This window comes from Python bivittatus, unplaced genomic scaffold (assembly GCF_059951505.1).
Source record: "Python bivittatus isolate LINGU-HERP-01145 unplaced genomic scaffold, Pbiv_v1 ctg000480_np1212, whole genome shotgun sequence".
NCBI lineage: Eukaryota > Metazoa > Chordata > Lepidosauria > Squamata > Pythonidae > Python > Python bivittatus.
This window is the reverse complement of record NW_028277075.1, coordinates 80,939,167-80,963,718: the sequence shown is the minus strand read 5'-3', so window position 1 is coordinate 80,963,718 and position 24,552 is coordinate 80,939,167. Positions and strand designations below refer to the sequence as shown.

Genomic DNA, 24,552 nt, shown 5'->3' with positions numbered 1-24,552 from the left:
AGCCACATCCAAATATGGCAAAGGATTTTGAGAGCTGTAGTCCAAAACTTCTGATGGGTATCATTTATTGACTTTCTGGTGTAATACACTGAAGATTTTGCAAATGTCTCAAAGTACAAACATATTGATTTCTTAGCTAATACAAAATAAAAAAAGATTAAAGCCTAAAAATATTAAGATAGAATACATGTAAGAATTATTGCATTTGGTTTTCAGTTAATACATGCAATCTATAGTTTTTGATTTGCAAAAACCAGAAAGATGATAGTGAAGTTAAACTGTTCTCCTAAGTTTCTGAAATTCTAATTATGCTACTTTTACAAATGACTATTATTTTCATGTGACTATTATTTGGTTATGATATCAGCAATATATAATTTAAAATTATAGCCAGTAAGATAATCATTATGAACATTCTTTTCTCTGCAGGTGACAACATAGCATGAAAGAGCACATTCAGCAAGTATAGAAGGCAGGCATAGAAAGAATCCAGATTGATTGGAATTCAGATAGGCAAGAAATGATTTTCTACACTAACATAAACCACAAATAAGGTAGTCTATCAGTAGAGAGGTCTAGTTTAATCTTGATATTTAAAAACTCTTTTCAAACTTTAGAGTTGCACATTTGAGTCCCTACATAGTATGTACTATCATTATTTCTTTCTGCTTTTCTGAATGGCATCTTGAACCTCAGCTTCTGGCTTAACCTATTTTTTTTCTATGAGAAAGGGGGAAAAAGCAGTTGCACATGAGGTATTCAGGTGCAGTATCATATTTTCCCCCTCCTAAAGTTTTACTTCAGGATTCTTTACACTTAGAGTCACCTCACTCTAAAACAAAACTGCAATAGCTCTTAATGAAAATATTTTTATTTATGAACATTTATGATTTATTTCTGAACATTTTACTATGTTACATTATCTTGTGTTCATATACAGTTGCGGAAGTGGCTGCTCTGAGATTGTGATACTGCCACACCAAATCCTTGTAGATGTAATTCAGAAGATAGATAGATAGATAGATAGATAGATAGATAGATAGATAGATAGATAGATAGATAGATAGATAGATAGATAGGTCTTGAACATGTAAAGTAATATAACTCTAGTTTCATTTTTAATTCTCAGAATATGTATAGAAAACATGCTTTAAAGTACGGGTTAGCAGGCCTTTTCAATTTTTTAAAACGTAACATTTGATACATCTTAATTTCACTCTTTGAAAAATACATTAAGTGTTTATATTAGAAACCATTTCCAAGCCTTTCCTGCTTATCTTCAAATATCTTTATCTCTGTAACTAAGGAATTCAATTCGGGACCCCAACATGCCTTCAGGCAACCTAGTTTTGTCTTTTCTTCACTCCCTCTAAAGAATAACGTAATCCTGCTGCTTCTCCGGCTAACATAATAGGACGCAACACAACATGCACGCTTCAGGACAGCCATTCTCAGCCTTTGGATTTTCGAAACGAATTTGAGTATGACCACTCTATTGCTATTGCTGTAGCACAGCTTCACACAACAAGAAAGGGGGGGGGGACCCCAGTCGTCAGGATCTTTTCCAGTCTTTTGCAAACAGACATCAGGCTTAACTAAAACAGCATTAACTCTACCACCTCTTCAACTCTTTCTGGAGCAATTCGAATAATCGGACACGGTTTCTTTTAAGGGAAACCGTGGCATATTCTCCATGCCAGGAAATTCATAACTGTTAAAATTTGAGACAATGTTGATCTGGCAACTCCAACAACCGATCACCCACGCACCTTCTAGTGTTGTCACACACTTACTTGCATATGTTGGGTCAGCCCACATTTAATACTCAGACCCAAGCAATCCAGGGAGCGGAGTGGCAATTTTGCTTCCTTTACCTTAGCGAAAGCTTACTAGAAAGAGAACTACGTAATAATATTTGGAGCAGCAGGAGAAGGGGGGAGTTTCTCACATTAACCTGACAAGTTTCTTTAAAAAAAAAAAGAGATTTTCTTACCTTCATATAACAGCCACGTCCTTCCAGAGAACGATAATGAAGCAACAACCAACTCAAAGGGAGGAAGAGGAGCCCGAAAGGTAAAGTGAAAAGGAGGGGGGTATTTACCCCCCCAAAGGGTGAGTTCAAGCCCTCTGCTCAGTTCAATTTAGTTCTTGTACCACCACGCAGCAGCAGGCAAAAAGGAAGGGGGATCACCAGCAGCCGTTGCACCGAGCGCCCCACTCTCAACTCAAGGCCCCCCCACATTCCTACTGCAAGCAGAAAAGGCAAGGATGGGGAGAGATCTGGAGAGAGGAGACGCGGAAGGCGACCGAGTCTTCCCGCCTCCCCAGCCACAGGGGAAAATCGAGCGAGGAGAGGAATGGGGGTTCAGTCGTCGCCTCCCTGAGGGAAAAGCACCCCCGTCTTACCCCACCCACCCCCAAGGAGGATTTCTTCCTCTTCTCTCTCTTCCTTCTCCTGGAGCCGTAGGGTGAGGAGGGGGGAGGCGGTAGCTATCCAGCAGGGTAATGCCTGTCTGCGCTGAGAAAAGAAGGGGGGAGCGAGGACTGGCAGCAATCGTTGGTGCTGGTGCTGCCGCCTCCTCCGTCTTTCTCCCCTCCCCAGAGCCAGCCTCCCTCCTTCCTTTTCTCCCGCCTGCCCTCAGACAGGCAGCAGCATAGCAACCAACATGGCAGCTGCGCAGTCACCCAGTAGCAAGTGGACAGGCAACTCTCGCGAGAGCTCCTGACTCCTACCTCCTCCCCTCTCTTCCCTTTCCCGCAGAACGCGCCTCTTCGGCGGTCGCTGCCTAGTTGTTGGCTGCATCTGCCACGAGATTGGATGTACCACCTGAAGCCCCGCCCTTTCCCTTTCTCGGGCAGCCCATTGGCTCGCAGGCACGTCTGTTATTGTCAGGAGAACGCGAGCGCTCGCGTCGTTAGGAGAACCTTTTCTCTCCGAGTCCCGAGTTATGTTTCGACCTGCTCAGGATGATTTGATGGGGTTGTAGTATGTCGGGAGGCTGTTGCAAAAGATAAGGAAAAGGGAGATGGAAGGCGCTTGTTTGAGTGAGAGCAGTAGTGACATCTGCTGGTATGTCTGAAGAGGCGGATGACTCTTCAAAAACTTTTTTGTGTATGTCCGTGTGTATGCCATATGTTCTTTTGTTGCTCCTTTCATTCTTGGGGCGGGAGGTGGGGGTTGATGAAACCGTGAAAACAATGTTTCTTTGTTTTTCAAGTGTCAGACAGAAAACAGAATTCCTGTCTAAAAGTTGGAAAAAGCAATTTAAATTGAGAACTTCATGCAAGTCCAATAATTTACTGTATGTGCAAGGTTTTATAAGATATGTATCTCTGTGTGTGTGTATACACACACACACACACACATATATATATATATACACACACCATAAATGTAACACACACACACACATACATATATATATATATATAATATACGTACACAGTAGAGAAGTAAAATGTTTAATGATGCAGTCCTGTGGGCTTAAATTATTTGGAACTCTGTGAAGCTTTTTATGTATTAAAAAAACCTATATCTTGCTTGAATGGACACATATAGGATTAGCCCCAGGACACACAAGTGAAGTCTTCAGGGGATCATTTTTATGTATGCAAAAATGAGCAATGAGGGCACTCCCCCCAATACCTGCAACCTCCTCTTGCTTGCACACATATACCCATCACCTCTTTCTGCTCACTTCTTACATGGATGCAAGCAGTGAGTTCTTTTTGCAGACATATACACAGTGTATTTTCCCACCCATAATTTCTGTCATATATATGCAGAGTCTTTTTCCATAATTGTGTACAACCTTTCTCTTCCATAACCTCTTCACACTCATAATCAATATACTTGTATATACACTCCAGTGGGAAAGACAAAGATAAGCTTACCTTGTGGTAGCCTCTGCTTCAGTGTGCTCCTGGTGTCTTGAGAAGATGCCACCCACCTTCACTAATGAATTTTTGTCTTGTTGTTGTTGTTGTTTAGTCGTTAAGTCGTGTCCGACTCTTCGTGACCCCATGAACCATATTGCACCAGGCCTTCCTGTCCTTCACTGCCTCCCTGAGTTTGCTCAGTTTCATGCTCATTGCTTCAGTGATGCTATCTAACCATCTCATCCTCTGCCGTCCTCTTCTCCTTTTGCCTTCAATCTTTCCCAGCATCAGGGTCTTCTCCAAAGAGATCTCTCTTCGCATTAGGTGGCCAAAGTATCTGAGCTTGAGCTTCATTATCGATCCTTCCAATGAGCAATCAGGGTTGATTTCCTTTAAGATTGACTGGTTTGACCTCCTAGCAGTCCAGGGGACTCTCAAGAGTCTTCTCCAGCACCACAGTTCAAAGGCATCAATTCTTCGGCGCTCGGCCTTTTTTATGGTCCAGCTCTCACAGCCACACATTACTACTGGAAAAACCATAGCTTTGACTATGCGGATCTTTGTCGGCAAGGTGACGTCTCTGCTTTTTAATATGCTATCTAGGCTTGCCATAGCTTTCCTCCCAAGGAGCAAGCGAACTGCTCTACAAATCCTCAGATGGAAGATTGGTAGCTATGAATCAAAAGACATTGTGCAGCGTATCTGTTTTTTCCTTCTTAAAGGATTTTCTGTAGTATGAAAAAAAAGAAAGAAAGAAGAGGCAGTGAGAAGTCATGGTATTGTTAGAAATGGAAGATGAAAATGTTTGGAGCACTTTCCCTGCCCCATTAAATTTCTTGGGGTGGGAAGGACAATTGCCAATAAAATCCATATCCCAAAGTACCCATGGGGCTTGAGGAAGGGTCAGTTTTCCCTGGTAACTATTGTAATGATAGAGCCAGATGTTCAGAAGTATTTTTAAAAGCAAAAAGCTTGTCCAGTACAGTATTCAAAAAGAGGTAGATAAAAGAGGGAAAATTGTGCATAAAAGCTGGGTGTGTAAGGAAGAGTTGCAAACATAAGTGATGCAGATTGTAATGGATTAAGGGGGAAAAAACAGGGAGAAAACATAGAATACTGCCAGACAACTTTGAATAGAAAAAAAAAAGACCAATTTATTCTTTACTTTGTTGAGTTCAGAAGAGGACTAGTACCCAGTGGAGCTCTTGAAATAGCTAAGCTATGAACAATTAAAAAAAAAATCTTGGCAGCTGTGTCCTATACCAGCTGAAAATCCAAACCATTTTCAAAGGCAGAACTATTATATCTAATGCATTATAAAAAAAAACACCACGGATTTTAAAGGATATTTATAGGGAATTAGCTAGAGAATTATCAGTGCTTCTTGTGTTAATATAACATTAGAAAGATTGGACCATGGAATGTGATACATGAGTCATTTAAAGGGTTTTGGAGATTTGCAAGTTGTATATCATATCTTTCTGTAATTGAAAAATCCTTGACAGTTTCTTCATAAAGCTTTTTAAAATTGGGAAATAGAGCAGTCAATCATAGGAAACTCTAGAGAGAGTATATTATCTCCTCTAGCACCACAGTTTTATGTTTTTGAAATCCTATTTATTTATTTACATCATTTCTATATTGCTGACTCCCTAAGGTCTCTTGACAGTTTACAGAAGTTACTCATAAAACATAGAAACGTAAAAAAGAAAAAAAATCCTGTCCCTAGCAAAATCCAGCATCCAATAATAACTTCCCTCTTTCTCATCATTAAAAGTTCTGCAAAAGAGTGCTGCTTTGAGAACCCTCTGAAAGAGTGTTAGGGAAGGCCAGATCTTTGGAGATAATGTGTTCCAAAGTACTATGGCATACCCAGAAAAAATATCAAGTTCTTGCTCCTGATTTCACTGGAGAGGATGCGCTCTCAGCATCCTCATTCTAGCTGAATAAACGAGACCAGTAGGTCCTACCAGAAGCAGGCAGTTCTGTGCATACCCCAGCACCAAGGCGTAAAGGTTAAAACAGGCATATTGAATTGTACTCTGAAGGCTATTGCTAGCCAATGCAGTGCTCACAAAACCAGAGTTATATGGTGCTGGTGGCTCTCAACATAAGCAAATGAGCTACTGCATTTTGTACCAACTGCAGCTTATGGCTAGTCAAGTACATTGCAGGAGTTCATGCACCAGGAAGGGCTGCAACTGCCACAGCTGGGCACAAGGAATTCAGCTCATTTATTTATTAGATATACTTACTAAGAATAAGAGAGGGTAGCCTTAATCTGATACGTCCATACAAGATAGGTCAAACTTTGATCTTTCTTGTTCAGGTTCACTCAGTAATCTTCAAAGCAGAAAACAAATGTGAAACTGGGTTTTGCAAATCTGTATTCACCGCCATTCTACTCACTTAAACTGCATGACTACAATGAAACAGCATTATTAGCCATTGCAAAATAATTAATAGTTGTTCTGTATAAAGAAATGAAGCTAAATGATAGGGTTATGGAGCGCTTCAGATTCTGTTTAGAAAAGGTGCTTCAGAACATACAGGTGCAAATACAACTCATTAAAGCAGCTGCATCTATTTCAGGGTTAGGCTACTGTGGAGAAAACCTCCCTGCAGCAGCCAGATGGTCCTGGAAAAAAATGTGATTGCATCAGGGAGTTGCAGACAATGCTGTATTTCCATTCTGATGTGTTCCAAAGCATTCTCCCAGCATAACTTTCTCTCAGATTCTACCTGTTTCATGCACAGGGCTGACTAGATGGGGAAAACCAGGTCTGTTTAAAAAGATGTTCTCCACAGAAACAGACTACTGGCATAGGCAGTTTAAAAATAATACAGCTGTTGACAAAAGCTAGTTTTCAATGAATTACGATTACTTTTGCTGGTAAGAACTCAGTTTAGTGCATTCTCTTTTGATGGGTATATTTAACCTTACTATGAGTCATCTTTTCTGGCTTGTACCTGGTGTTTCATAAGCTGAGAGATACTATCAATTTTGCCCAACCTTTGGATAATACATTAATAATATGTACACTTTTTGGAAGTGTTCACTCCTCAGTGCCATGAGTTTTAGTTTTCAAGCTAAACTAAAAAGAAAACCATCTAATTATAATTAAGCATATTAAACTCAGTGGATCTCTCTCTCTGTATCGAAAGCGGTATGCAGAACAGGAACAAGGCTGAAAACAGTGATGCAGCCAGCAAATAGCACGGAACTTCTTAGCCCTATTGTTGCACATAAAGCATTTAAAACTGAGTGAGCCCCTATAGTAGCTTCATTAGTTAAGAGATACTTCTATAACATTTCCCTCCTCTCCCAATACTACCACATCCTGACTGTGTGCCTGCACATTGCACATACCTCCTGGATGGCAGGATGCAGGCAGCAGTTTTGATCAGAGATCTTATTTTTCATAGACTAGCCTGAGCAGGCTTGTGGCATGGATACAACTAAGGCTGGTAACTAGAGCTCTGCACCTCTCTATATTACTGAAAAGCATTGTGGGAAAGCCTCAAATGACCAAAGCCATGTACGAATGTGGAAGAGAATGGCATATAGCTGTTTGATAGATTGTCATTTATTCAGTGAACTGGAATAAGTTCAATGGACTTCTAGTTGGATCTAACATATCTAGGGAAATGTGTCAGAAATTAGGGTATTCTTTTAAATATCTTGGTATTGTTATTCCTTGGAAAATATCATTTGTTTTAAATATCTTAGACTATTTAATCTAGTTTTATATAGATATAAACAGATAGTTAAACTTCAATTGTTTACGGGTAAAAATACATGTTATGAAATGAATATTACTTCTAGTCTTGTGTTTTAAAGAATGTTAAATATGTTTGCCATGACCCTGAGATGAGCTTTCAATAGTGGATTGAAGAAAAGCAGAAGGACATATACCAGAACACGGAGGTGAAAAAGAAAGGAATTTGGTTGACAAGTACTTTATTGCAAAGCCTCAATCCTGACATGTTTCAAGGAAAAACCTAATTTTCAGGGAATTGTTGCAGTGGGAAAGTATTCAAAGCAGACTGTAACTGAATTGGAATTGGGTTTTGTCTATGTAATGGAAACACTGATCAATATGATTCAAATTGGGCAACATTTAATTTAGTTAAAAACCAAGTCAGTATGAGGAGTATGTGATAGAAGTAAAACATGGATAAGATTAAATGGAATGCTTAGCAAATGGTCGAACACTAACCATGGAATAAGATAAGGATGTGTGGTGTTCCCTGGCTTGTTGAATGTATTTTGGGCAAATATATCAAGAATGCTTTTGGTGACATTAGCGGTGTGTTGGTTGGAGACCTGAATGTGAGTATACGGTAGTATGCCGACAATGCCATATTGTTGGCTAAGACCCCAAATGATTTGCAGTAAACATTAGATTGCATAGTGCACTAAAGAATATCTGAACATTAATATATCAAAGATCAAATAGAAGGTGTGTGGGGGTATTTAGTTTTTTGCATGGAATGTCATTTGTGTCATGGTTTCACTGCTTGGCAGAAGTCATTTGTGTGTGATTAGTGCAACGAGGGCTTGGGTGTCATCAAGCTAATTTGTTCCTGTAGGGCCAAAGCAGCTGAAATGGAGAAGCTGGAAGTGATGAAAACACCTTTTGGGATGAAACAGCAGCATCCCAGTCCAATGTTAATGCCATAGCAGTCATGAGAATGAAGCTTTCTACATCCAGTGGAGTGCCAAAGTGGCAAATGGGCAAGATCAGAGATGTTATTAAAGGCAAAAGGTCATCCTTCAAGAGGACTCAATGGGCAATTCTCACCCTGGCAAGAGTGAGAGTCTACCAGGGATCGCTGGTTTCTAACTTTGCAATTGGTATAAATTAGGGCAGAGTAGTGAAGTGGTTTTATCTGTTGATGATACTGAGTTTTTCAGGATGTTAAATGAAAAAAAGATTGTGAAGTTCTTTAAAAGAGGCTATCCAGATGAAGTGAACAGTTTCAAAATGGTAAATATCATTCAATGCAGACAAACATAAAATATTTATGTCAGCACAAAATTACTTCACCTATATGTTAATGGGCTTTAACCTTGCAATAGGAAGAGAAAGGGAAGTTGGAGTCATAGTGGACCATTTGATGAAAATGTCAACTGGTGTTAGAAAAGGCAAATTCATGTTTGAAATCATTACAAAGGAAACTGAAATAGAACTACCATTATAATGCCCTTATACAAATCTGTATATGAAGAAATATATATAATTTTGGTCATCCTTTAAAAATATAGATTTAGAAAATAGGACAACCAAAATGATCAGAGGTGGAGTAAATCCCCTATAAGGAAAGCCTACAGCAATTGGGTTTCATTAGCTTGGAATGAAGGGGAGTAAGGGGAGGCAAGATAGAAGTATATAAAATCATGTATGGCACAGATAACAGAGAAATAAGGTTTTCCTCCCTGACAGTGTTGGAACTTGAGGTTATCCATTAGATTATTTTAAAAGAGTACTGGGTAGATTGAGCAGTGACCAAGCTATCAATGGCTACTAATACTAATTGTTGTTTACTGCACCTGAAAACATAGCTGGTTGTGATAATTGCTTGTTGGGAAGAAAAAAATAGAAGTCCAGTCCAGATTTATGAACTTCCCAACTGCATCCTGTTGGTGACTGGACTAGTTGGACCTATGGCCTGAACCAGCAGGCTCTTCTGTCCTTATGTGTGCAGAACAGTCCTTTTCACAGAGAGATGGGACATTTAACACCCAAGACATTGTATTGTGTTGTCCACTTCATGAAACTCCCAGGTGTCTAAATTTAGCTGGAATTTTGGAAGATAACTTCAGAATTATTGGCAGAAATTATTTTGATACCATCTGTTACACTGTCAGATTTGATAAATATGCCATTCTTAAAAGTATTTCTATGTAGTATTTACAAAAAGTGTTAATGTGGTATACTCTCAGTATTGTACCTTGTAGTAGATAGATTTTAAAGTTTTGTTTTTATATGATTTAGGGTGAAATCCAAGGTCATGTGAATGAAGGTCTGTTTGCACAATAGGAATTTCTCCTGCCTGCTTGCCTACGTTCCCTAAATCTGTTCCAGAGACTTTTCTGGAGAATATTTGGATATGCAGAGAGAGAGAGATGGAATGAAAGACTTCCCCTCTCCATGTTCCATAGAAGTAGTTCTGAAGGAACAAGAATTTTATTACTGGATAGCACTGACATTGGTTTAGTAATAGTAATAACAATTTGTGATGACCATTAATTTGGAAAAAGTAATCTGAACTAAAACTTTTAAAACAGAAAGGGGTTAAAATAATTAGTCGAAGATGGGCGGCTATAGAAATTAAATAGTAATACAAAAGCTTTCTGGTTTTAATTCAAGGTACACAGTAAACCTTTGATTTAATAGATTTCAGTTTAGCAGGCTTTGGATTTAATGGAATGAATTTACTGTATAATGACTTTTGTCCAAATTTCAGGCAATAACAGATTTCTTCCTGCTAGTGTTTGCTGCTTCCCCGCAAAGTGTTTTTCACTGTTATCAAGTAAAGGAGAATTTTTCATGTACAGTACAAGTGTGTTTTTGGCTCAGAAAGTCCCATTTACCATTTAATAGACATTCAGTTTTAATGGATAATGCTTCTTCTCTATTAGCCTGTTAAAGTAAGGGTTTATTGTATTTAAAGAATGATAAAATATGAGTTACAATTTTCTAAAAATGCAAGTCCAATTCCCATCCCATGTAAATATGAGCTATTCCTCCTAAACAAACTCTAAAAATATTTACAGAGTTTCAGATGAGCAATCTGTATATAAAAACATACATGGCTACTTCTGAATTACCTTCTATACTCCCCAGTACACAGTTTGTGAATTTGCAGCAATTCCTTTCAAAAGGCTATAATGAGATAGGAGTTGCCATATTTTGTTCCAGCACTGAGAAACACGAGTTTTCTTGAAGACATAAAGGTGCTGTAGTTATTTATTTATTTCAAATATTTCTGGGTCACCTTTTTTGGATCAAAAAAAGAAAATTCAGAGGCCAGAAGAATACATGGCTAGATAGAGACAATTATTCTGTTTTAAGTATGAGATAACTTTTGATCTCAGGGAAGATAACTCAAAGTCACAGCATATTAAAAAGGAAAAGGAATCGGGTGGGGTTTCTCAGTTGAATTCAATACAGTTACAAGATTGCAAGATGGGGGGAGAGATTCAGTTCAGTTCAATTTATTCAGTTTAGGCACCACCCAACTTTAAACTGACTATGGACAGCTTAACAATTTAAGAATACAATTAAGATTTTAAAAAAAAACAGGATGGTGAATCCGGTCCACAGTACCCACATGTACAACATATTGAACAGCTTTCTCCCACCCTGCCACCTCAGCCCAAGGCCTGGGAGAACAGCCAGGTCTTTCAGGCTTTCCAGAATGCCAGCAGGATGGGAGCCACACAGATCTCCGGGGGCAGCTCATTCCAGAGGGCATGCGCCACGGCAGAGAAGACAGGCTTCCTGGGTCCCAATAGATCTCTTAAAGGCTATATTCAATGCAGTCTCCTAAAGGCTTCTCTAAAGGGAAGCCTCCTAAAGGCTGCATTCAGTGCAGTCACTTGGAGAATTACTTTTTCTCCATTAATGTGAAGAGATGCTGTGAAAATTAGCTGCACATTCTCATGCATTAACATTTGAGGTAATTTCAGTGGAGATGAATGTGGTGCTGGCCTCCTGCCTGGTGCAATTCAAGCCAAATCCTGTGATCTGTGTTTCATTGTATATCTCATGCAGGATTCAGTGAAGCATCACTGACATCAGTAGGAAACTGCAGAAAACATGAAAGAAAATTTGTTCTATTTTGTGTGGGGGGGGGTGTTTGCTATTTTGCTGGAATTGAATAAGGAGTAAGAGAAAACTGGCTATGTGTTAATATGGCAATTTTGCTAAAGGAAATTAGGGGTTAAAAACATCTGCATGGGTATCTTTACCTGCTACCTGATTTTAGTCTATGTTTAAGTCTGTTCTTCAGCTAAATATTTGTGCAATTTAATATTCATCCTTTCCACAGTCTATAACTTGGAAATGGCCTAATCGTTTCTGAAGATTTTTGCCAGTATAATTCAGATTGTAAAGCTTGCCTAGGCCAAAACTCACCCCCCCCCATCGTGCTCATTTTTAACATAAGCTCTTTTCCCACAATCGGTTACCAGATAGAACAAATCAACCACTTTATCATTCAAGTATGGGTCATTGGGCTGAGGCAGCAGGCAATTTTTCCTTTTGCCCACTGGATCTCTGATATCGAAGATGGAAGATGGTTCAGTATATAGTGTTAAAAATATGAATTTAAATATAGGAATATAATGCAAATAATATGCTTATTAAGAAATACTGCACACTTTTCTGCTGTCTCTTTCCACACATTTATACGTCTGATTCTGATAGTTGTTACTTTAATAGATACCTAAAATGTCCTGGATCATTTTAAGATTGTAGCCAAATAAGAACAGTACATAGGCAAAAGAGCAGAGAATAAGGCATGGAGTCCAGGAGGTACTAAAGGCACTTTCACAAAAAAAATTGAAATTTGGAGATGGAGAACCTTGAAAATAGGATGTGGACTGGATATGGTTGGATGGGAACTGCCTACATCTGCGTCTGACAAATCACAGCCTTTTTTAGCTGTGTAGAGATTCTTACTCGCAAACTGTTGCTGCCACTGTTGAATCTTGTTCTAGGAACCTCTCAAGTCTTTGGTGTTCCAGTAGAACTGGTTCCCAGACGAGTGTCAGTCAAATCAGCTGCTGCACACCAAAGCCCTTGATTCAGTTCTGCATATCTTGGCAGTGCACAAAACTAGACATGCCTGTTAAGCAAGGCTATTTGAGACTTACAGCTCAGTGGCAGAGCATGTGATTTAGACTTTGTCTGCTTGAACAGAGCACATGAGTAAGGTCCAAGGTTCATCATTTCTACTGATTAGAAGTCTTTATAGCAGGACCAGGAAAAAGACATACCTGTGCTTTGGAAAATTAAAGACTGGATTCGCAAATCATACCAAGCTGCAGCATAGTTTGGCTTTGGTATAATGTGAAACTAGTCATGGTAGATTACAAACCATGATTTATGATCCAGTGATATGTGTGAATCCTACTATTCGTAGCTTAGCAAAACCAAAAATATGCAAAACCTAATTTAGAATGATATATGAATCAAGTCACAATCACACACAGGGAATAATAATGACCTGTGTGTACCAACTTGTAAAATAGTAGCTAACCAGTTTTAAGCAAATAGGTAATTGCAAATGCCATGATACCAAGAAGTGCTCAAATGAAAGTCTATTGTAGGTGAATCAGATACGTTGAATTAATAAATCAAGACCCATTTCTCTTTATATGTAACTAAAAAGGAATGTAACACTTCTCAGTTCAAAGGATTACTCATTCAGCCCTTCCTGCAGTTCATACCAGAGAGCAAGCTGGCCATCATTAAATGAAGGAACTGCACATTCACTGAAATCTCCTGTGACATTAGCGACCAGTGAATACTATCAAAGACAATTATGCTCTTGGTGGTTGCATAACCTTGCCCATACTCCAACCTAGGGAATGTTTCAGGGTGTGGCACCTATTGGAGGTTTTCAGGCGATGTTTGTGTTTTAGAAGAACAGGTCAGATTCTAGCTTGACAGTCTCAGATACTTGCTTATTATGCCTTTGGAATACTTTTAGATGTACTGTATCCTTTTAATGCTTGCCAACTTTAGCCAGTGCTTCTGAACAGCACTCACTAGGCAGGGGTAGAGCCCTGCTATTCCTTATGGTAGCTGTTAGTGATATCCATAAATAATTTTGGATGCAGAAAGACTATAGGCTACACTAAGGGCTAGCTGATATTTGCCAGCATTTACATGTATAAGTGAGAGTAATCCAGTCTATATACATTCCAGTTCCTCAATGCTGTGGGAACTATTTTTCCATGCATCTTGGGTTATTATAAGTAGAGCCTGCCCTGAAATTGTCTGCATTCCAGGGTAGTGGGCTGCCAGATTTGCATATTATACTATTTTCTTCTATGTATAATAACTCCTATACTATGGCACACTTTTTCTTTTTACAGTAAAAACAGTAGGAGTGAATCATCACTTAGCAATATGCAGTTTTCTCTGCACCTAATAAACACACAGAAATCCTGTATCACATTTAGCTGGCTGAGAAAGCTGAAAATTTGGATGCATGACTTTTCTATCAGCAAAGATCTTATGAATCTTCTTACAGCTTAAAACTGGAATATCATTTGGCTACAGAAGTCATGAGCGAAACAGCATTTCGTTTCTTTATGTTGGCTGGAAATCAGTAAACCTGTCTTGTCTTGGGTAAAGGGGTAGACTTCTTTGGGTGCTGCAGGTGAAATATAAAAGTTTTCCTTCCTAGCTGATTTTGAAGAATCAGCCTAAGTCAGTACTAACTATAAAACCTTTGGCGTGCTGGGAGAGCTTGAGAGGATCACATGTAGTATGGGAACAGAATCAGATTACATATGTACCTTCTAACCAGTCAGATATTTTGGCAGGGAGTTGATGATAATCTAATGTTATCTCCTCCTGGAGGAGAGACACATATGCAAAACATTCTCCTGTGCAAGAAATGAAGCATTATTCATAACCATGGCGTTGGACTCTGTCATTCATGTCATGTGATTACTGATTGTTATATGCTGTCTATAGTAAGCATAAGTGGAAGAGAGCAAGGACTAAATTTCAAAGAAATGAAAAAATATATAATAAATAATCTGTGTTATCTTTTTTTGAGAACTGTACTCTTAGAACGTCCCACAATTAATTTTATAGCAGAATAGGTGGAGGAAGGAAAGGACTTTATTAAACTACATAAATGCATTTCTGTTCTTATTCTGTTTTGTAATATTGCCACTGATTTCTTAATTAGTGCTTGTTTGCTTGGTTGAGGTTTAGTGTGATGTGTTAACATAATTGTTGTGGTTTGTAAACTATGTTTTATATCGTAATGAAACCAGCCAGTATGACTTACTTAATAACTCATGGCTAAAACAACCATAACTTAGTGCAATATGTGAGTCATTTCCTGGCCAGTTATCATATCTGAGATATATGCATTTAGGAGTTTGTTTATTTTTACCTCAAACTGCAACAATTTAAACTTCTTACATTGAAATACCTTTGCAGTTTTATCTACCATCCTTCCCCATTGGAGAAATCTGTTTGGCATTCTTTATAATCTCAAATCTTTAAAAGGTTAGTGATTTACTTTTGCAGAAACCACACTGCTTGATAATTTTTCTACCAATTTGCTTAGGAAAAAGTTATATTAATATGTTCTTGGAACTCTTTAAAAAAAACTATAACATTAGACTGGCCAGTTGTTAATTCTCTGGTACAGAAGCCAGACTGAGAATTAAGTTACTTATCCTTGTTGGAAGATCAGCAGTTTCACTTCTAGTTTTTTAATAGACTCCTAAATGGATATAATCTGGATTCAGCTATCTATCTATCTGTCTGTCTGTCTGTCTGTCTGTCTGTCTGTCTGTCTATCTTTTTCAGTTTGTCAGACAGGCTTAGCATTATATATCAGTTCATCACTATTCACCTTTTTTTTTCCAGGCTCCTTTCCTGAGAAAGTCAATTCAGTTTTAAGCATCTGCCTCACATCTGCCACAGTGAAGATACTAAGAAATTGTCCCTCTCTGAGCTTGGTTGTTTTCTTGCAGATGTTTTGTTACCCGACTAGGTAACATCTTCAGTGCTAGCAAGTCTGCAAGCAAACAACAGAGAACACCAAGGACTCCACAGTTCAACCTCAAGCTATCTATATTCTCTTCTATTGGAAATTGTTCAGTTTCTCTCAGATAGGTTTACCACATAAAGTTATTCATACAATGATCAGTTAACACTTGATAAACGGTTGCCTGTATTCATAAGTTTTGCATAATTCTGAGATTGCAACTAGTCCTAAGGACTAAAACCATGCTAACCTACAGAAGCTCTCATCAGAACTCCCATGGTTGGTAGATAGCTTCCTTCACTTCAAGTAACTTAATTAGTTATCCTACCACCTTTGCTCTCAACTTACTCATCAAATTCTGCCAGGTACATACTTTTCTGGAAACCTCTGCCTTAAAAGTAAAGCATAAAATTGCAGTTGACATGGGGATGCAAGGCATTTGGATAATATATTACATTTAGACATTCTCCAGTCACAAAATCCAGACTGATTGGGCTGAATTAACCAAGCAGGTAACATATTATTTCCTATTTTTTTATCTTACTTGCATTGATAGAACCAATATTAGAAATTCAAATGGCATGTAGCAGCATGTCCTTTTCTCCTCTTAACTGATGAAGCATAACAACAACCATTCCAAACAAGTTCAACAGTGAAATTGTGGAATTAACTGCCTCATAATCTGCATCTATGCTCTGTGGCTACAACTAGGTTTCTGTCAGTTTATAGGCAGGCTGGAACATGAAAACACAAAATATCTAATTAATTAGGGATCTCACTAAGTGCATATTAGGATGGGGAGGAGCTTTTGATGTAAATAGAATTAGGCACACTTATATTTAGTAGCAGTGATTAGTCCAGTCCAATATCATATAGGGGCTAGGTTAATAAGACTAGAGTATGCAGAGACTGGGGTTCAAATCCTCATGATAACATGGAGAAGACTGTAGATCACCTTAGGTTTCTGGGATAAAGAGTAGGCTATAAAATAAAACAAATGAATGGCAACTAAATGGAATAGTAAGTTCAGAACCAGCACTTATCTATATAGCAGACATGGAACAAACATTAGGTGGGTAGTCATTTTCATGCTTCTAATCTTTCTAAAGGCATCTGGCTGACCACTGATTTAAACAGGGTACTTTATTGTTCATCTGATCCAACAGCATTCTACTTATTGATATGTCCTGACTAAAACCAGAACATATGTGTTTATATTATATGTCTACATTGTGATGTATTAGAATATTTACAGCTAGCTCAATATTGCCACCTCCAGACCAGGCTCATGCATTACATTAAACCATGGTTTGCTTAACCAGTTTATTGAATAAACCAATCTTGGCTGCATTTGTCACAACACACTAAGTGATGAAGCAATCTTTTACAGACCATTAGGTCTGGAGTCACACAGTGCAGTCAACCAAAAGCCACATTACAGGTAGTCCTCATTTACCAATAGTAATTGGGACCAGGAACTTCATCGCTAAGCGATGTGGTTGTAAGGCTTGATGTCACATGACCATGCTGACTTACGACAGCAATTCCATCCCAGTTGCTGTCATTAGGCGAATCCCACGTGGTTGCAGTGTCCCACAGTCATCTGATCACCATTTGCGACCTCCTGCTGGCTTTCGCATTGACTTTGCTTGTTGGAAGCTGGCAGTGAAGGTTGCAAATGGTGATCACCTGGCTGTGGGACACTGTGACATCATAATTGCAAGCCAGTTGCCAAGTATCCAAATCACAATCACATGACCGCAGGGATGCTGCAACAGCCACAACTATGAGGACCCATTGTAAGTCCCTCGTAACTTTGAATGGTCGCTGAATGAGTGGACATTAAGCAAGGCCTACCTGTACAGCTTAGCTGGTTGCATAGACCTAGACATAATGCCTAAGCTTTGACATCCCTGCAATGAACTCTGAATAGACAGACATTATGAGTCTTATCCCTGAGTAAACAACAATACCTTTTCACAAAGGGTAAGTAGGATCTTATTCAATAAAATGCTTTCATGAAACAGCTGAATTTCTGACATAAGAATGGAGCCAATCCTACTGAAGAATGCACCAATGTAAGTCCAGTAAGGGAACATTCGTTCTGTTTTTTCAAAAGTGACTTTACAATCAATGGTGGTCACAGAACAATAGATACTATAAGATTTGCGTCATCCAGTTTAGAAAGACAGAGAGAAAAAAAAGTCAGATATGCTGCCAATTGCAGAGTTTGGGGGATGGGGTCCCTGGCCAAGATTGTTTCCTTTTCCTGTGTACCCCCATCTTTTCCTTGACACCATTGTCACCACTCATTTTTTTCTTTCTGGATCTAGTTGGTGTTACATCCATCAAAAGGAAAAGGCAAGATATGTTAGACTTAACTGCACATTGTCTTTTATTGTTCAGATGGTAAGGAGCTGGAGGGGCAACATTAGGAAGCTCCATGAATTGGCAGTAGTCCTGAGGTACTTTTCAGTACCAATCCCTGAAACTAGAGTTGTTTAACTGAATTCAGAAGTTCTGTTAATTCAAAACCTAGTTCTGAACATTCCAGCAGTCTGTCTTAAATCTACACTTTCCAAGCTAAAGAATCAGGTTCCATAGGCATAATGGTCTGTATAAGTAGGCTTTTTGTGAAATACTTATAATAGTAAGCAAAATAGTAAGATAGATGTTTATTTCAGCATCATCAGCTTGACTATTCATACAGCTAGTAGCTCATATATACTGTATGAAAGCCCACCAAGACTTACAGCACTTTGCTTGAGTTTTATGCCCAGCATTAGCTCTAATCCAAGTTCATAACCCAAGATCTGAGCCAGAAGTACATTTAACTTTGATACAGTGGCAAAGCTGAAAAAGAAGCAGGCAGAATGAACGAGGCAGAAATATTAAAAGTACAAGGCTTGGTACAGCTGTTTTCATGTAAGTTTGCACATAGTGACATCAGAAGGTCTAATGATTAAATGATACCATGGATAAAAAGGGAGAAAATAAAGAAGATAGGAAAAGTCCTGTAAAAACATGTCTCAGTCAAAACTAGTATCACAGATATATTCATGTCATGTTATACAATTAAATTATTCACATTTAAAAAAACAGGAGAAAAATGGGTAACTGAACATGCAAATAAGTACATGGAGTCCAAATGTCTAAATATTCTTCCAAATGAGTCTCCCTATAATAAAACCCTTGCTCAAATATAAAAAGAGAAGTGCAAATCCTGACAGTATCCATCTTTGGGTACACAGACAGACCTGATAGCTTATACAAAGAATTGCTCAGTGTAAGTCCCACCCAATTAGAGGAAGTAATTCTTCCAGAAGCTATTGGAATCCTAATGATATCATCGCCATCATAAGCCAATCATCTGCAGAGCCTGTTTCCAAGTTGGAAACGCAAAGGGTAGCTTTTCAGTTCTAAGGAGGAGATACATAGCTCTCTAATCAGTATTTCTCAACCTTGGCAACTTTAAAATGTGTGGACTTCAGCTCGCAGAATTCCCCAGCCAGCACAGCATCAGAATGGTCATGCAGGCTAGGGAATTCTGCGAGTTGAAGTTCACACATTTTAAAGTTGCCAAGGTTGAGAAATGCAGAAGACAACAGGAACAGAGGAAGTGGCTGTTCGCGACATAAACATTTTGATGGAAGTCCTTTCCCCCAGTATGGTTGCATGTTGCTACAGAGGATGGAGCCAAATCCTAAATCATGCAGACAGGCTTCAGGAATTTCATTTTTGAAAGCAGCAGGGTTGACCCAGTTTTGATTAGGTATAAATCACTGCAGCTCCTCTACATACATGAGTCCAAGAGAAGAGCGCAGGGAAGATGAAGCTGACAAGAGGCTGTTCCTCCTTTTCTTTTCCTAGGAGCCAGCTCATATATATGGTACTAGGTTATTTGTCCTGGAATAGTCCATTGGAGCCTAGAAGCTGGGAGGCAGGCAAAAGCAAGAGTTCATACTAGGAACTGCCTCCAGAGAAGGCCAGTTTGATCCCGCTTAAATAAACTGGCAAAATCAGAAAAAGAGCCAATGCAGCTCTCAGAATGAACTGATGTCATCTGATTAGAGTTGGTTTGAAAAGGATGCAAAGCGAGGTGGTCCCTAGTTTTAGTATAGTTTCAGCTACCCCACCTTTAAGTTGGTACTGCTGACATGGTGAGATTACAAAGGTCTGGAGTTGCTTTCAAATTGGAATAGATTCCTCACATGATTCTAGCTGATATGTCCTTTAGTGATAGATTGTTGAACAGGAAAAAAAGAAAAGAAAAAAACCACCACCAATTGAATTAGGAAGTGAAGTTAAGAGGTACAAATTACTAAGGGCGGAACTTCACATTCTGTTCAACTCTGTAATTTTCCAGTCTGAGAAGGCACAAAAGCTAATGAAGGAGTTTCTTGTGGAAGGAAGATGTTTAATCTTTTTCATACCCAACAACAGTTACCTCTTGAGACTACTTTCCTTCTTTCTCCCAAAGTCAGAGGGGTATTAAAAATGGGGCAAGGGGGAGATTAAGCATTCTTTTCTCATCTGCTGCTTCTTGGTTGGAAATGCCAATTTTCTTTTTTTATGCAGAGCTCATTTCTTGTTCCTTTTAATTTTCTGGCTAGAAGGAACTGCCTCCACTGCTTGATCATGATGAGTTGTTTCTCACTCAGAAATTAGAGTGGATACTACAACAGCCGGACCAAATGGGACTGATGTTGGTTTTGCTGCAGCTGTTGTCCTTTGTCTCCTCTCTTCTATCATGTCATCAGCAAGGATGCCAGCTGGCAGTGGTTCCCTGGGAAAGTACACAAGTTCCTATGAAAATACAATGGCCCAGTCGTCCAGCATTGGAGATTATGCCAACAAGACTTTACCTCTCAGTAACAAAACAGATCAGAAGGTGGGAAACAAAAAATGAGGTTTAACTGTCTTGGACTTGATTTGCACTGGGGGGGGGGGACTCTTTGAGGAGGGGAAAGTAGTAGGGGCTACATCAGCATGTAGTAACTACATCAGCATGTAATAACAGGAATTTACATCATAGAACACTAACAGAAACTTGTGGCTAGAATCTCAGAGCTTCTATAACTGCTGAAACTCTTTGGAGAAAGAGTGAAGTTTAAGAGACTGGAGCCAAACAGTGATTAGTGCACCAGCTGCAGCCATTCCTGGGCTGGTTGGACTAGTTGTTCTTAGAGGTCATTTCCAATTCTGTAATTCTCTTTACTGTCTTTTTGTCTGCTCCCATATCTAGCACGAGCATCTCATCCCAACTTTTAGAGCCCACCATGGCTTTTTTTAGTCCATTATCATCCAGTTCAAATATTTTTGCTACCCAAGGATGCCCTGCCTTTTCACCTCTCTGTGCTATCGCTTATGAAATTGCTTCCTACAATGCCTCTATGGTGCCACCTTACTTTTTCCAGACAATTCTCAAAACTTGGCACAATTCAACCTAAACTAGGGGTGGACATGCAGGCTTAACTTTGTGTGTATGTGCATGCACATGTACATATGTAGGAGGGAGGAACCCAGAAATCTAGGCTAGACAAACAAGATGTGCAATTAGTGCTAAAGAATTTTGAACCCAAGTGTTAGAAACCAAGAGGAGGAATACTTTAAAACCTCCCTGGCAGACCTCTTCTGCAAGGGTTCCCCAATTATAGTAGGTGTCATCAGTCAGGCTCAACCTCCTGATACCTCCTAGTTGGTCAAGTCAGGGAATTCGTAGCCCTTCAACTCAGAATTTCTCCCTTCAGCCCAGTTCTAGGAAGCTTTCTATTTCCTAGAAAGGAAGGTGATTGGCTCTTCCTGCCCAAAGTCCAGAAATGCCAATCCTGAAACACAAGAGGTGATTATGTAACCATGTGGTCTTGCATGTGTGGAAGGGACTAATGAGAAATTCCCTTCTAAAACCAGTGAAGCTTAATCTTTAGACATAAAAATAAATGTTCTGGCTAAAAGGAAAATGAGGGAAAGCAACTATAACACATACATAGAATTCTAAGTAAGTCAGCCAAGCTAAACTAGTTATGCATTGTTATTTTTCAGCTCCTTGAATAAGGTTTTGTTAAGTACACATGTTCACTGCAGGGAGGGTTCTGGAGAGAGAACATCTTGGCCTTGTATTTGGAAGTTTAAAGACAGGGTCTTCTTTCTTCTCCTTGATTTTGTTTCTGCTCTGAGCACTTATCCTCGATTTTATAGGCAGTGAAACTTAAGTGGAGGCAAACCTTTTTGGGGGAGACTGACTGCTGCTTTGCCCAGTCAAATGCAACACTTCACCAATGATGTCCTGGATCTCACTAGAAAATCAGAAATTTTCTAGAGGCTAAACCTACCTTCCTAACAATCCTTGATGAAATTACAGAGATGCATTCTAGGTTTTACTGGTTTCCCTTTCTATAATGGGATTACATGGGAGAGTCTGAGGAAATACAAACACAGTTCCACCTATTCAGGCCATCTAGTCTGATAATGGGTTCATTTATCAGCTGCTTTAATGGGCACTGTGATGCCATGCCAGAAGTAGGGATTTATTATACCAGAACTACATGGAACTTGAGTTCTGGAAGTAAAATTCTCTCCAACCTTTATATTCAGAACTATAAACTTTGGGATCCTTCCCCCCAGGAGTATATGTGTGGGTATAATTATATTCCTGTTACTGTTGAACAACTGCAACTAAGCGCATTTGTCTATTGCTGCAATAATTGTACGTTTATTGCATTTATATCCATGCAGACATGGATCTCTCCTCTCCCCACAACAACAATCTTATGAGGTAGGCTGGGGAGAAAGATTACTCCCTGTGGTAATGGAAACTTGAACCTGCCTCTCTCTCATCAAGGAATAACAGTTTAACTACTAGCTCTCCAAAACTGATCAAGAGAATTTGATTTAACTCCTGTTCATTCCTGTTCTAAAGTCTAGATGCCCTACTATAACTAAGAATCTTTCTCAGCTACTCCTCTACTCCACTGTTCTTGACCAGGTACAAAACAGTGTTGGCATAAAATCTGACAGTTGCATTGCATTGTCATTGGTGAATGGCATTGTCCTGATTTCTGATTACTACTTGTAATAAACAAGGTGATAAGCTTTCTCTTTTGGTTTTGCTACTGAGGCCTTTCAGCATGTCACCAACCAGCGTGGAAAACATTCACACATTAGCAGACTACAGGACTTTGCCTGTCTTCACAAGGATCATTTGTTTGCCCCCCCCCCCAATTCTCTCTTTGCGCATCTCCCAATTTAAACGGGAAGATATAACAGCACAAATAACCCCAGAGTCCCAATTGTGCAATTAGTTGGGCCTGCAGAGCTGGAGAATTGAAACTGACTAGACACTGCAGACAACCAGGGCTTTACTTCAAGGCAGGGGCGGGGGGAGGGGTTGCAACTGAGAAACAGAGGGTAAGTGGTAAATAAGCCACACGTACCAAGTTCAACTTCTCTTATTATTTTTTGGACACTGCAGTGAGGAAAAGTGAGGCTGCTGCATCTAAATGTAAGACTACATTTCAAACTTGTGTTAAAATGAAATAGTGAAAAACCTTCTTCTTTCCCAGATACAATAGCGGAGCTATATTCTGTTCTCTATCTTGTTGGAAGCCCAGAGAGTTGTTGTCAAAGCAAAGGTGGATTGCAGTTGATGGATATGAAAGGAACCCAGGAAATGAGTGTAATGGAGAAATCAAATGGTGGGAGAGAAATGGCTGCAGTGGAGGCTGGCTAATGACTGGAAGAAAGGAAGTGTGGTTTTCCCTGCAACGCTTTCAAATACCTCCAGCCATACTTACAACAGGTCAGCTGAATTCACCTCCACAGTAATGGAAGGCAAAGCAAAGTGGCTTTTGTACAATTTGAGGTTGTAGTCATATGAGAGTTAATTCTCACATACTCAGCAGAAAACAACCTGCCTGTTGCCAGAACAGGAGATGGATGGAAATTGGGCCTCCCATCCAGAAGAGAGGGCTATCTTACCCATTGCATAGCTTGAGCAGGCAAACATGTGAATGTAGATCTCTATAAATAAAGCTATATCTGATACCCACTAGTTGTTGGCTCTCTTCCATAATGGCTTTTTAGTTTTTCTACAATAAATTTTACTTATCAGAAATGGATGTTGGTATGTATGTTTAAATGATTCCAAGCTAACAACATCTGAATAAGAGGGGAACTGCTGGGCTTCGGGGATTAGTGGACATGGTCTAGAAAACAGATTTCTTACATTTGGCTGGCATCTTCAGAGGCAAAGTGGTTTGCTATGCAGACCACAGGCAACTGAGCAGAGACTGGCTGGGCTCCTGTATTTATAGTGAGGTGTCCTGACTTCTGATTGGCCTTTAGCTGAGCTGATTTCTGATTGGTGCAGGTTGGTAAGGGTTGGTCTCTCACCAGTTGCTGGCAAAACATCAGGAAATCTGTTCTCTAGACCACGGTCACTAAACCCTGAAGTGCAACACTATTGCCCAACAGATACCAGCTGTGAAAGCCTCCACCGGTATAAGGGGGGAACTATTTCTTTTATATCAACGCAGTTAATGGTTATTTAAAGTTTTCTCATAATGGGCTGGGAACGAAATAAATGCAAGGTCATGGCAGCCAGAGTGGAAATCGATTTGCACAGAGGAGTACAGAGATAGCCTTGAAGAAAGTATGCAACAGCCATTACAAAAATATCAGCTTAGTCCAGAAAGACAGGAGGGGTGAGGAAGAAACTCAAGATTGGCTCTCTTGGGTATAAGAGGGAGGGAAAGAGAAACTCTGTCAGGCTTTCAAGATTCTGTTATTATAGCCTATATCAGTATTTCTCAACCTTTGCAACTTTAAAATATGTGGACTCCAACTCCCAGAATTCCCCAGCCAGCATACTGGCTGGGTGATTCTGGGAGTTGAAATCTGCCATATTAAAGTTGCAAAGGTTGA

General features: G+C 39.4%; 1 protein-coding gene and 1 long non-coding RNA gene across 6 annotated transcripts in view; one reads left to right on the top strand and one right to left on the bottom strand.

Annotated features, from left to right (window-relative positions):
* PTPN4 (protein tyrosine phosphatase non-receptor type 4) overlaps positions 1-2,687 on the bottom strand; it is a 107,597-nt gene extending 104,910 nt beyond the window's left edge. For 3 of the 4 annotated variants that reach the window (XM_088146412.1, XM_088146414.1, XM_088146415.1), the window contains exon 1: positions 1,994-2,687. The gene's annotated coding sequence lies outside the window, so the exon portion shown is untranslated. The remainder of the gene's footprint in view (positions 1-1,993) is intronic. The other variant, XM_088146413.1, reaches the window with a different exon arrangement.
* A 227-nt stretch (positions 2,688-2,914) lies between these two features.
* Positions 2,915-23,683, top strand: LOC112541232 (uncharacterized). Of its 2 annotated transcripts, none has more exons than XR_015797173.1 (3): positions 2,915-3,070; positions 20,292-20,521; positions 23,193-23,683. It is a non-coding gene; the product is annotated as an uncharacterized LOC112541232 (long non-coding RNA). The 2 variants fall into 2 exon arrangements; XR_015797172.1 differs by having other exon boundaries at positions 20,244-20,521.
* Positions 23,684-24,552: the final 869 nt, after the last annotated feature.